Raw genomic sequence first — 15,543 nt, forward strand, 5'->3', positions numbered from 1 at the left:
ATTTAGACCAGTGGGTGTTACAGTTTGCAATTTTGTAATCCATCTATGCTCCATTAGTTTCCGCTGTCCACTGGTCCATCGGACTCCACATTCCAGACCTGAAATGATGAAGTTAGCGATAGGATGGGATTGAAAGTGTGTGTACAGAGACTAACAGAGTTGTGTGTATGTCTGCTCGTTTGATGTGATATAAGTGTTGTTTGAGGCGTGTTTCTAGTGTGTGTCCGGTTTCTCCTATGTAGTGTTTATGACATTGTGTGCAGGTGATGATGTAAACTATATTGGGGGTGGTCAGAGACAGGGGATCCGTGATGGGGGAGGAAGTGTGACTATGGGGGTTGTTGATGAATTTGCGGGGTTTGAAATGGAGTGTATGTGGCTGTGGGGGCTTGGGAGGTAAAGTGGAAAATTTGGAATGCACAAGGAGGTCTCCCAGGTTCCTATTCCTTCTGAGTGTATGTATGTATGTATGTATGTATGTATGTATGTATGTATGTATGTATGTATGTATGTACAGTATGTATGTATGTAGAGTTGCTGGCCGGCTCCATATATGCAGATCTAGGTGATGATCCATTCTTCTCCAGGTATGGCTATCCAGGGTTTAATGAGGTCAGTGTTGTGATCTTTATATTTAAGTAAGCCTATCTCCTGTTTCTGTAGCGTGAGGCAGCTTGATGTACAAGTACACCCCCTGGACATGGCGCTAGTATGTCGCAGGGCCTTAATTACCCCCAATCCAACCCTTGCTGAGTGCCAAGCAGGGAGGCACTGGGTCCCATTTTTCAAAGTCTTTATAAGACTCGGCCGGGGATCGAGCCCCAGACCTCAGGGCAGACATTCTAACCACAAGGCCACTGAGCTTATATGGAGACAGCCATATATGGAGCTTGTCACAAGGCGTGACGGACTGACGGCCATATATGGTGGTGTCACGAGGCGCGACGGACTGGCGGCCATATGGTGGTGTGACGTGTTACAAGGCGCGAGGGACTGACGGCCATATATGGTGGCGTGACAGGCGGAACGACAGACAGACTGACAGGTTTTGCAGGTTTTCATAATAATTGCAACCTACGGTCAACAGCAGCAGTCATAAATTGAGTCAAGCCCCAGTGCATGTTGTCCCTTATGGCAAAAGTGTGGGAGATAGAAAATTATTACAGGAATCTCCAATGTTCCGTCTCCTGGGAGTCCCAGGAGACGGAACATTGGAGATTCTGGTAATAATGACAATAAATTAAATTTATTGTCCACAGTACAAGTACAGCACAGCGAAAAGTATTCGCTATGGCTGTAATAGTCCCAATCGTTCTCCAAGTTTGTAAAAATGTTCCAGGTTCTTCCTTACACATTTTGCCTTCTACTAAAGCCATCCTAAAAAGCTTCACAGGAGTATAGTATCTATGTATGATTTATTAATGGGTACATTTTCTTCTAATATCCCTATAGTGGCCCAGCCAAACTTGGAAGCTATATTCAACCATTTCTCCTCACTTATTTCACATTCTAGAATCTCCAATTGGTGCTTGAGGTTACTGTGTGCAAGAATCTTAGAGGTCCAGAGGTCTTTCAGGTCGATCTATGTACCTGCTATCTAAAAAGAAGACGGAAAAAATGATCATCTTTTGGAATATAAATCTTCTCTTCTGGGGCTTTGTTAAGATACTACTGTTTATTTGGGAGGGACAGAACATGTTCATCAAATAATAGTTTCAACAGTTCAATAGTTTCAACGATTATGCAAAAATAATTGCGATTATCTCTAATTGTGACAGCCGGCCTATTGGTTTGTAGTTCAGGAAGGCATAGTTCCGCTCCCATACTGAACAGCAGTGTTAATTTTAACAGCAAATTCTGATTTAGTCTTAGTCATTTGAATAACACAGCATTTAGTTTTTGTCCTATTTTAGTCATCTGAAATTGTCTTAGAAATTTGGTCTAGTCTTAGTCGACTAAATATCAAAATCAATCAAAGTCTTCTCATCAAAATGAACACTGCTGAACAGGCACCCCATCAAATCTGTAAGAGTCGCTAGTGAGCAACAGAGGAAGGCTCACTGCCAGCACCGTCCACGGCCCATTACATTCATCAGTGAAAGCGATCCATTAGAGCCTTTTCTCAGCTGAATTCTGCAAGGATTTCTTTTCTTCCAATCCTGATATCTCCTTTGTCATGGGTCAATAGGAAAGCAGCGAATGTCACAGCAGCACTCAGAGTCTTGGAAAGTGTGAAGTGCTGCCTTGGCTAGATAACAAAGAACAAGAAAAACATCTTCTCTGTCGGGTGGAAACCTCATATGTCCAAAACTTTTCATAATTCAAAAACAGCAAAAGTAGCAGATCGACGAGCTCAAAACGCCTCACCTCGCACCATGTTTCGAGTCGTGCTTCGAGCCAAGGTTTCATGCTTGCAGATCTGCTACTTTTGAAGCTTTTGTGTGACGCTGTAGTGGATTTGTTATTGCGTCCGGATACCCCGTCCAGGACAGGCTTCAGCCCCTCCTCAAGAGACTTGGCTCAGATCTGAACCCATTTGATTTGGCATTAGGAACCCGTTGCAACCGCATGCCCTTGCCGGCGTCGACCTCAGGCATGTATGCCTTTTCTGCATAAAAGGCATATATGCTCTAACTAACCACTACACTTGGGCATCAGGGTGTTAATTTAGGAGAAAACACAAACGTTAGAATATGGAGATAGGACGTTTCTGCCCGACAACAATGACATATTCACTATTGCTGAATGGACTTGGGACTTGGGAGCACTCACTAAAGTCTTCCGGGGTTTGGGCCCTTTTGTCTCCTGAGTCCTGTTTCTCTAAAAGGTAGTGAAAACAGCTTTCACAGCTCCAAATGAAGCTTTGCTGGGATTGTGTTAGGAAATAAGTCGGTGAGGTAGCAGGAAATTGTCTTGGGTTATTTTCTTTGGCCCAAAAAAGGTTGAGGATATGATAGATGCTCGACAAAGCGGCAAGCCATATGGGCACTTTGTGCGTGTGCCAAGGGCCCCTAAAAAAAAAAGATAAATGGTGTCTAAAGAAATATGTGTTTTATTGTTGATGAGAATGAATTGTGCATAAAGCGTGAATCTAGTTTGCGTCCGAGCATAGGCATTGGTCTGGGCATGGTAACGCCCCGCCTGCCTCTGATTGGCCTACCAACACTGCCGCTCTTGACTGTCCTCCGAGATGCGAGGTTACTCCGCGGTGGGAAATAATACAAGAGAATAACAGCTTGGCATGTGTGACAGAATGCAGCCTTGTAACGAACTTGTACGTTTTATTTTTGTAGAAGAGGCAAATTAATATTGTTTATGCCATTTGCTTTGATTGGAATAATTGATTGAACATGTACGCCGTAATTTGATTTGGTTGTGTTGTAAATGAAGTGTTTGTGTTGATTGTGTAATTTATTTGTATGTGTACTGTAAAAAGGTCTCTTTTCCCTTCATCTTTATCCTTTTTAGCATAATATAGTATTAGTTTACTATAATTAGATTAATGCACAATAATCAACACTAACACTTTATTTAGAAGTACACACCTAAATCATAGTACAACGTACACGTGTGTTCAATCAATTATTCCATCAAAGCAAACGGTATAAACAATATTAGTTGGCCTCTTCTACAATAATAGTCAAGATGGCAAATGACCCCTTTCATCCACTCTGCAGGGAGTTCGAACTACAAAGTACCAAAAGCTAACCGTAACATCTTTACAAATTCCTCATTCCTAATGCAATTAAGGCACTAAATGATACATACATGTCTAACATGTCTCGTTAGATTTGTTTTTAATGTATTTGCCACTGTTGTCCTGCATTTTTGCCATGAAGATAATTGTTGTTGCCGTTGTTATGAGACCGAAGACAAATTTCCACATTCTGGACAATAAATTAAACTAACTAACTAGGTAACTAACTAACTAAATGTTGCATGCGCACACAGGTTCACATGTGTCACATAGATCTGAATGTGGGGGGCGTGGGACGGTGGGGTGGGTGTCAGCATGCATGAAAGAGACTTTGTTGTCCAAAGCCTTCCCTGAAGAGGTTATTTCTTTCATCTTTCACATCAAAGCTCACTATCTCAGTGATTTGCTGGCTATCTGAAGGCAGCATTCATCTCATTTGAACAACATCACACATTGCGAGACAAATCTAATAGCGCAGCTGAATCATGAGTGGCATCTCATCTCACAGCCATTCAGTTCATTCCTTGCAGAATGCCACACTCCCTCTCTGAGAGACTGACAAACGGATGTAGAGAATAAAGCCCCATTTACATTTCTTCATGCAATGGTGATGTGCGTAAAAAATAGCAAACCTTGAAGCTCACAACGTGGTGCGACGTGACATGTTGTGAGTTTGTGGATCTGTTATTTTTGGCACACAACACCGTCGTATAGCCTAAGGCGCTAAGCATAAGACGCCCAGGCGATACTGGTTGAATGATTCGGAGTCACGACCTGACTGGAAACGACTACAAAGCTTCCCTGACAGGTAACCGTCTTACAGTAAATACACCATTAGCCTTTCTGAAAGGTTTGATGTTGTGCATGTGATGAATTTAAGAAACTGTGCCCGTTGGGAACACAAGTCTCTCTGGTTATGTTGTACCCGTTGTCACAATACTTAGTACAGTAGGCCTACATCATAGTATTTGAAAGCTAATACTAGGACCGCTCAGACCTATATGACATAATATTGATGACATAAGTCAATCTCCATATATGGGCACAACAGGGACACAGACCTGCAGAGAAAATATTTTCGGTTCTGAACAACCGCTGATTCAACTGACTTTCTACTCTGCACAATCAACGATACACATGCCAAGTTCAAAGTCAATTGGGCAGACGGTTATTAAGATACATTACACACACACAGTGTATAAGTGGATATGCATTTGAAATGGCCTTCTCTGTCCTCTTGTTCTGATCAATACCCTTGAATGGAGACCTTCAAGCAAATTTAACTATTCCTCTGCAAGATCAATGCCAAGCTGCTTCTGCATTGATATATTTAATTTGGTTTATGTCCCACACACATTTTGATATTAAGTGTGTCTCCTCCCAGTGCGACTTGCCTCAAGGACCTCCTGAAAGCCTCAGATTTGGAGATGCTGATCCTCATTCCAGCCACTCAATTGCGAACCGGTCCAGTGAGAGCTGAAGGTCTTGGACCGATGATGCCATCAGGACCACATCATCTGCAAAAAGCAGTGATGCAACCCTTAGCTCACCAAGCCGTATAGCCTCTCCAGTCTCCACCACGACTTTGCCTTGAGATCCTGTCCATGAAAATCACAAACAGGATAGGTGACAATACGCAGCCCTGGCAGGAGGCCAGATCTGGTCAGTTGTTCCACAGCCAGGACGGAATCCACATTTATAGAATACTGGATAACTCACCCCTTTACCAACTGGTGGTTTATCTATAATCCAATTGAAAAGGATACATATTCTGGCCAGAATTAATACTTTTTGAAGAAGCATAACATTAGAAGGGTTCAGGGACATGTTCCGGTCTGGAAGGCTGAAAGAGACCTGGTTTCTTTTAGATTTTACATTTAAAAATGAGATTTATCTCTTTGGAAATAGACTATAGGACCAGAATTTTGAGATTGTCCAACAGTCCCAAAAGCAGTGTATACCCTTTACATTTTGAGCATAATGGAGATCTCAATCTCTATTCTATTCTATGAATCAATTTATAATCAATCAGAAAGCACAGTGAGCAAACTTGCCGATTTATTTGCTTAGGTCTTTGTTGCACAACCACTACCACTTTAAAAAAGGGAAAAGGGGTGAGTTATCCAGTTACCCAATGTATATGAGCTAGCTTTGAAAGCCTCTTAACCACAAAAAGTGTATGAAACTGTTTTATACAGTATTCTGTAGTGCCATATTGGCCTGAAAGATATTAAAGACCCCTGTGCACAGTGCACACATGATAAATACACTTGTCTACAGAGCCTATGCCAAGCCCTCGCAAACAACTGAATGCCAATGTAATTTGGATTCCCTAACATAGCATAATATAATAATAATAAAATTACACTTGAATGTTCCTAAAATATCATTGAGGACAGAGAGTGTCGCTTTGCGCTCTTCTTTATTTTTACTTTAAATTTTTATCCCATGATTTTGTAACCCAGTTTTTTTCTTTTTCACCCAGTGCCAATTATCTAATGTAATCCTGGGCGCTACACTTCCTCTGCCAACCTGGGGGGGGCAGCGGACTGACCTCATGCCTCCTTCTATGCATGAGGAGTCCAAGCTGCTTCTTTTCACCTGACAGAGGGGAATTTCCCCGGCCGGACGTAGCGCGTGGAAGGGACACGTTATTCCGACCAGTTCCTTTCCCCTCCATCAGGCGCCCCGGCTGGCCAGGGGGAGGTAGTTTTAGAGACCAGGATTACGGCATGTTTTTGTGAGGGTATCTACCCTAGGGGACACGGGGAGAACATGCAAACTCCACACAGAAAGGCCCTATCGCCAACCCCCGCCTCGGGTATGGGCACTGATGACGCGGAGGAGGGAACACGCCGCCAGTGCCCACAGCGTCCCCAGCGGGAATCGAACCCAGGACCTTCTAGCTGTGAGGCGACAGCACTACCAACTGTGCCACCGTGCCCCTGCTTTGCGCTCTTCAACGCTCCACTGCACAGGGCGTTTGTACACAATCCAAGTTAAATCTGAGTGAAAAACATGACCCATTTGGTTCTGTATCTCTGCCCGGACAATTTGACAGCTTCCAGCTCCACCAAATCCTTTCCCTGAAGGATATGGTTGCTGTCGGATGGAAACCTTGTATGTCCAAATGGAATCTGTGTTCCAATAGATCTAACTAAATAGTTATTATTTAGTCACAAGCTCTTGTTAATTCCTTTCATTGGGTAAATATTTATAAAACCCACAAACACATGCACTTACACTTAACCAAAAATTAACTATAAAATGGAAAAAAGGAGATATAGCCTACAAGGCCTGACGATATGCTAGGCTACTGTGCCTAACACTTTGTCTAACTCAACCCTTTACCCCGAAACGATCAATTATTTACTGGGGAATAAGTCCTTTAATGCCCTGGGCTGGAAATTGCCTCTGGGACCTTAACGAGGAAACAGAGGGGATTAAAGCTGAATTTATGGCCTGGCGGATCGACAACAGTATTGCAACGCAGAGGACACCAAGACTATAGGCTAGCAGATCTACAAGCTCACATCGCGTCGGGTCCACGATGCGATGTGAGCCTGTAGATCGGGATTAATGGCAGTGGAGCTTGGGTGGGGATCCCTGGGGGGCTTTGGAACAGCGTTGGGAGATAAGGGTCTCATCGCTGCCGTGGGGCACACACAAAGGTGAAAGCAATGATTCATGTAATGACACAAAGCTTGCAGTGTTGTTCGGGCCATGAAAGGTTGGCTTTGGATTAGCGGAACGGACACACATGAGACTTGAGAAGTGTCAATATGGATATGGCCGTAACGTAAATGTGTCTGAGCAAATCAACATGTTACGTCATGATGATGAGCGCCCCTCACTTCACACGGGTGTGATTTTTACTTTCATACATAGACAATAAAGAGAAATGTAATGTTTGTTTTGAGGACTAAAACAAACATTTAACAGTTAATATGTATGTGTGTGTTAATTAGACTGCACAACATTGACACTTGGTTTTGAAAACCAACCAAATGCAATTTCCGTGCTCAGACACAGGTAGCCAGCCAGCCAGGCACACACAAAGCTACTTAAGGAAGTGGTTGCACAACTTAAAAAATGTGAATATTCTTCTATTGGTACGGCATAGAGATTGGCGTTTGGTTGAAATCTGCTGCTTCCATTGAACTGGTTGCTACAGTCACACCTGCAGTACAGGCAGCAGGATTATGATTTATGGATAAATAAATAAAAAAGTAAAATAAAAAAAATAGGCCTGCGAGCAAGAATACAGCCTCTGGGATAAGAAATGCTATGAACAGGACTCAGCATAGTTTGAAGTGAATACATACAAACAGTGCTGTGGAACAGTAATCCTCACCAAAAAACTAAATGCATGTTGTCGTCTCCCTGGGACCCAAACTTACAAAAATGCATTATGAATTAATACATGAATATACGTTACAGACGTACGTTACGTACGTCTGCAATCCACGTAACTCGAGAACAGGCTGAATACTTTTGCACTTTTACTCAAGTAAATGTTGAATTCCGGACTTTTACTTGTACCAGAGTATTTCTATGTTGCATTTGATACTTTTACTTAAATAAAACCTTTGAGTACTTTTTCCCACCACTGTTTATATAACAAACAAAACAAAAACAAAATATTTTCTACCAATATTACCACCGTTATCAGTCAGTGGAGTAGTGTGCTGGTGTTTGCCTGCAGAAATACGTTGCCCCTTTGCTGTATTTTGGTTTGTTTGACAGGATGTTGTTCTGAACATTTTAAAATGCAGCAAGAGGGGGCAATGTGTTTCTGCAGGTAAACACAGTAGGCAGTGGCTGATGATGACTACTGTTTACATAACAAATCCATTTTAACCATCATTATAGCAGCAAACACAGGGAAAAGTTACACATTAAATGTAAGTCTACAAACAACACATTCTCCTTAATTTAATGTTAACACCACCCCACACATGTTTAATGTTATTTCATTTAGTCCTTCTTTGAAGATGGATCAGCCCCGTCTTCCATAATATTAATCTTAAGTTAATACATTACTGTAAGTCTCTGTTTAAGGATGCAACGGCGCGACACAAAACCATGAATAATTAAAACGGGGACAGATGACAAAAGGTTTCCTCCAACACTAGCAAATTATAGCATTAGTAAAGAGGTAAGCTCAAACTACACTTTTTTGTAAGAAGCTTGAAACTTTTAGCATAGGCCTAGCTAGTTAGTATACTGTATGTTCATTTTCAGAAGGGGAGGGAAGTCACAACAGAACATTCCAAACAACACATTTTTGTAACCAGCACACAACTACATATAAACCAGGCATAATCATAACTCGAATATGTAAACTTAACCTCAAAATCGTAATAATAGTAGAGTTGTATAGTAATCTGTTGCGGTTCTGAAGTCTAGGGTTTACTGCCTGTAACATGTATGAAAGAACAACACAGCTCATAAAAGAGTAGCCTATCTGTTTTAATACTCAAAGGCAAAATAAGTTACAATAGATACAAAGTGGCTCAAGTGCATAACGAATGGCATAACAGAATGGCTTTGTGAGCCCTGAATTACTGAATGAAACACATGACAGAAGGATGAATTCAGTGAACAAAAGAAAAGGGGGGTGAGGATGGCAAGACGAACCTCACCAACTCCCACCAACAACACCAATCAACATAACAAAAACAACATTAAATATTATAATAGATAGACCGACGTAAACGACGCAAGAATCGCAAGGAGTATGTATGCATGTCTAAAATGACCTTTTTTTTGTGTGTCCGTTTGACTCCCCCACGCAAGGAACAAAACGGACTAGAGGCCTTTACACTACTCAAACTCTACTATACAGGTGCACACACGCAGCCACGCACGCAGCCACGCACGCACGCGCACACACACACACGTGAGCACACAGCTCTTCAAACTTGAGAGAATAAAGAGTGCAACTTTCTAAAACCCCAGACACGCACGCCTTTTGACCTTAACATCCAATTATATCACAGGAAACCCAGGAGGGCTGCCCATCAAACATCCCCTGGTGACCTTTCACCCCTGTGAAGGAACAAGCCTGACTCACAGCAGTGTTGTCTAAAAACCCTTCAACTCATGAAGGATCTCTAGACTCATTTGAGACTGCAGCACCAAACTTATAAAACACACACTCTGCTGAATGCCTCGCTCTGAATTGTGCTTAAAGGAGAATTCCATGCTAGAAGACCTTTTTACCTTTCTTAACCTTTTTTGTAGTCGTTACGTCCCCACCAAAGAAGTCCAGGTGTTTTTTTTGTGCAAAAACTCCTTATTGGCTATTTCCCCTACCATAAGCCCTCAATGAATTGCATTGAATTGAATTTAATGGGAATTGAATGGGGCTATGGGGTGTTGTGCTAATTCGCTTATTTCCATCTAAATAAGTAGTAAAGTGTGCCGCTTGGGATATTATTTACATTATGAAGAGAGGATATATACAAAAAAAAAAAAATCTTGAGCAATGGAAATAAGCAAATTAGCACAACACCCCATAGCCCCATTCAATTCCCATTCAATTCAATGCAATTAATTTAGGGCTTATGGTAGGGGAAATAGCCAATAAGGAGCTTTTGCACAAAATAACACCTGGACCTCTTAGGTTGGGACGTAACAACTACAAAGAAAGGTAAGAAAGCCTTTTAGTATGGAATTCAGATCATTGTAGGCAGTCGGGAAATGTCCCTCCTGGGCTACTGTGGAGATACAGGCCAGAGCTCCTCCCACTTCCTGCTTCCTAAATGTTTGGCCAACTAATAAAAGCCAACTAGCATGTGCCTTTTTGGCCCTCCTTCAATACTGGTTTGACAGGTTGCCTTGCCTCTGGCTATGCAATCCCCAGTAGATGACTAATCTTACTATTGTAGCTAATATAGATGAAAGTATATATTTGCCCTTGAGACCGACCTTTGTAACACTTAAATGGGCCCAGCTGCTCCTAGTGATCCTGCCTGCCTTGTGTCGAGCCTTCCTGTTGTGTGCGTCATGTAGACAGAGGTAAATGTCATGATTATGTTTTTATATGATGGATGTTTCTATAGTGTAATGTGTATTTTTGTTTCTTTTGTAGACCTGACTTCCACTGCTGTTTTGTTATGTTTTGAGTTTTGTTGATTTACATTGATTTCAGTTATATAATTGGTTTAGTTTAACTTTAGTATTTGGTGGCCTTTATTAGTGTTTTGTGTTTTAGCGTTACGATTTTCCTTGCAGATAGAACATGTCTTATTGATGCCGACTTAGCCTTCTGCCCACCTCATCTGCTGTCATTCACATTTCACTCCCCAATCTTGCATTTCCTCACTCATTACTTTCCGGCTATATAAACTACCTAAGTGCCTGTCCATTCAGTTACCTGTTTGTCTGCAGCAACCACTCCACCTGGACTCTGTCCTGGAGTCTGAGCAGGCCTTGGTTATGTGTCACTGAACTTAAGTCAGTTCCGTTTGTTCATGATTGTATGTTGCAGTTATGTGTGATAAATGTAATCCTCACCGGTTTGCCTTGAAACTGTAGAGAATGTGTGTAATGTGCGGTGCATAGTCCCTTTAGTATTCTTGGTAATGCAGTAATCACTTGGATATTAGCTTGTTGGTGTATTGTCCCAGACTCCCATGTTTGTCAGTACTCCTAATTCATATAGTGGTAGGCCTTATATTCCCACCTTGAGTTCTAATTATTGTTAAATGTGATGTTGAATTGTATGATTATGTTCTGTCTTTTATAGTAAAAAAAAACAACCTCACCAACTCCTTGCTCATGTATGCAATAGCACCATGGTGATGAATATCCTGTAACCAGTCTTAAACCCAGAACTCTAACAATTGCGATGCACTGCTGGAGAAATTCTAAAATGCTGGTCTTTTACTTAAAGGTTTTTCTGAACAGCTCACCAGATAAGGAACGTTGAATGATTAGACGCATGGATGGTATGAGACGGCTATAACCCCCGTCAGCGATCGTCAAAGAGTCGTGACTCCAGCGTGAAATTAAAGCGACATTTTCCTTTCTCAGGAAAATGTAATCAAGTTTAAATCCTAGTTTCTGCAGATGAACAATCAAAACACGATAAAGCTAGCAATGGTTAAACAGACTTTGAAATTAAGTAAAATGGTTAACATAACTTGGACCCACAGATTGTATACTGCATGGTGAGAGACAAATTAAATCAGTATCAGTCCCAATAATGGCATTAAGTTTGTTCCATCACTGGAACCTACCTTTTGATAAATGTTGAATATCCTAATGGCTTTCTATAATTTTTATGACCCGCTCTAATTAATATTTATTCCTCCAGACTAGAGGACCCTTTTCACAGCAGGCATGTTGACAGGTTAATGCAGTAGTGGGTCATGGCTAAAATTGGAGTGCATGGAGGATCTTACCAAATATTCAATATCTCCCTTTGATAAAAACACACCAACAATTGGTGTGTTTTTATCAAAGGGAGATATTGAATATTTGGTAAGATCCGCCATGCACTCCAATTTTAGCCTCTAGAGTCTAGACGAATCCATGGAGCAGTGCCCTGTAGGCCAGGTGTAGGCAATCAATACTGAGGTGTCAATCTGCACTTAATGACACCTTAGTTATGGCTGTGCCCAGGGCACACCTCCGTGGAGTCGTCTATAGAGGCAAAATATAGTACACCAGGCATACAAATGGTCTCTTAAGTGGACTTGTCTGACAGCAGATCTCGCGAACGTGACGTCCAATGTTTACTGTCGCTAGGTCTCACGAGAGTGTGTTCCTGGGACAGAAAAAGGTTGATATAGTGGATTTTCTCCTGATTTGTCTCTCTGAAAAGCTATTTTAGTGGCAGAATGTTCAAACGATTGTGTTGCTTCTGGCGATTGGGTCCAATTAGTTCAGTGACCACGGGGCTAAAGAATGGTTCAGAAGCTGCATGTGTCCATGTTCACTTCTCCCATTGGAATTAATAGACTCCAGTCTAATTCTGGTCTCCTAAAGGGGCAACCTAGAATGCAAATACGGTACTCAAAGTAAACTGCAAATGGCGCGTCTTGGTTTCCTATTTTGTCTTTGGTTTGGTTTTATTTAGTCGTTGCTGCGTGGCAGCACGACTTTACCCGTAGCTGTCTGCAGGTTATTTTGCATCCAGCCTTCGCACATTTGGCTGCTATCAGTGTGAAGTTGTCTGATAAGGGGAAGTGTAGGGTTTAAGTGATTAAGGAATCAGCCGTCTGTGTTATGAGAGGAATATGAAATTGCGTTTTCTCCAGAGATTCTGCTCTTATCAATAAGCATAGCTTAAATGGAGTTAATTTTAGTTGGTGAAGTACAGTACAAGGACCGATGGAGATATTTAACCTTACCGACCGTTGCAGAACATTATCATTACTTCAGAAGATAAACCAATCTATGTATATAATATATGTACAGTATGTAAATGAAAATGGTGCATTTATATAGCTCCTTTATTCAAAGCGCCCATACAATGTGCCATACATTCACACTGACAGCAAAGGAAACCATGCAAGGCCACCCGATTCGACTGTTATCAATAGACAAGACCGCATTGATCACTTAGGATCAGTACGATTGTTTGATAAGATCGGCGTAATAAGAAACCTACTGGGAATTATCGGTTAATTTCCGGTCGAAACGGCTGGCAAGGCACCAATGTACTCTATCGGCAGAAGTTAGGGGTTCAGTGTCTCTTGCTCAAAGATGTTTTGACACTAACTATGGGGAGTTGTGTGTGTGTGTGTGTGTGTGTGTGTGTGTGTGTGTGTGTTAAGGGGCTGATATTGCCGTCAACCAACCTCATTTCACATACAATAAGATTTCAGAAACCTTAATGGTAATTGCTTGCACAGTGCATTATGAAATGACATTATAGCCTGCAGGCAGCCCTCTTTAAAAGGTTCTGCTTTCCCATCTCTAACAAGTTTAAAGTCTGTAACAGTTGCTCTTCATACTTTCATAGTGTAATTGGAAGATCCCTGGCAGTTATGTAAAATACACTGAGTCATAGAGTCGGAGCCAGGAGATTTCTAAAGTGCTTCAAAAAAGTTTTATGTAAATGAGAAGCAAATTTTCCTGTGGGATATGTCCAAACAAATTGAATGTGACAGGGTAGCAAAACTAGCAACCATGTAGCAACCGCTTTGTCAGTGACTCACAACACCCCTTGAGACTGATAGGAAGGAGACAGATTAGCATGGACATCATTCACAGATGTACAGCTATGTTTAATTTACTGTAGGTGTTGCTATGTGCAAACAAAAATACAAATCCAGGATAAGAACCCAGATTTGTTTTGTATGTCTGAGTGTTGTATGTTAAGTTGGCTGTTTCATAAATCCTTCCCTATTTTCGCTCATTATTACGGTACTTGGTAAATGTAGAGAATTATGAAACCTTCTAGAATAAATGCATTTGTACAAAACATATGTTGACATCCAGACTAAGAGACAATAACTCACACTGCAAAAGATAGAACTTTATTAACCCTTCCTGTTGGTGACGGTCAGTAGACCGAAAGCTTGCAAAAAAATAAACCGATTGTGCGCAGATTGAGTGTGCGGAGCTTCCCTTTATTTTCCCTCATATTCCTTTTGTGGCTCCAGCACCTCCCTAAAGTTTTAGCAGATGAGCGGTGGTCCCTCTTCTATTTTTGTCTGTTGGTGACGGTACAAATCTCAATAAGTGCAATCATACTTACTATTGGGTATGCTTACTTTACACTCCCACACACACCCAGATACATTCTAGCTAGAGTGCTAGACTAGTTCAGAAACGACCCATATTCACAAATTATGTCAAAGGTGTATGTTTTATTGTACTTTATTGTTTTAAGTCCATGATTTGTTGTATTAGGTCATTCGTAACCCGTTATCGATAAAGGATTCTTAAAGTGCGGTCTCGTGACCCCCAGTAGTCCCTGAGGGGGTTCCAGGGGGTCTCCATCAAAATGTGTTAATATAGCATCAAAATTAACGTATAACCGCTTTAGCCCTATTTTATACATGAGATTTTGAAAATATCTACTGTATAATAATATCGACAAGCTCAAGCTGCACTTGTAGATCGGTAATGTAATGGAACCGAATGTACCTGTCCTGTAGGGCCTACACCTCCAAGTTATTATGGGGGTCCGTGGTCAAATCTATACCAAACTGGGGGTCAGTTATTTGAGTTTAATATCCTTTGGAAAACTTAACCTCATGACACATTTGTGAAAACAATATTATCTATTTTATTAATATATAAAATGAGTCACCAATCTGAACATTTACAGACAGTGCTCAGCAATCCATGCATGTTTTAATCATCATGAAACAATCTGGCCTTTAAAGACCAGCTGTAATAAAAAATATTCCCCCCACACCTTTTAAGAGCATAGCCTATCCGTTGCGGTCATAATGAAGAAATGATTAACAACAGATGCCAAAATAATTTGATCAAATTCAATTTAGGTGTATTTTTGTAATATCAAAAGTCCTAATTGCTCCCTTTCAGACAAAGATGTAATGTGTGATTTGCATGGACAGATCCAGGGTTAGGGTAACACGCAGTAACACACTTGATTCAGGGCTCCCTTCTGGCAGTTCACGATGCGTCGTTGCTTTAGATCCCATAGCCTGAGGGGATGGGATGACTGACTGATGTACAAAGGGTTTTATATAAGTCAACTGATTGCTGTATCATTTAATTTAGCTGGGGACGCCATGGAACCCCCTCACTTCAGGAGTTCCTGAGGGTCCCCGAATCCCACTGCACTAGTTAAAATGTCACAATATTATAGTCGTAAAAAGCCATTTCAGACGGACTTGGAAGCTACAGTATTCTGTAAA

The sequence above is a fragment of the Protomyctophum parallelum genome, assembly GCF_964188405.1.
Source record: "Protomyctophum parallelum genome assembly, chromosome: 22".
Classification (NCBI taxonomy): Eukaryota; Metazoa; Chordata; class Actinopteri; order Myctophiformes; family Myctophidae; genus Protomyctophum; species Protomyctophum parallelum.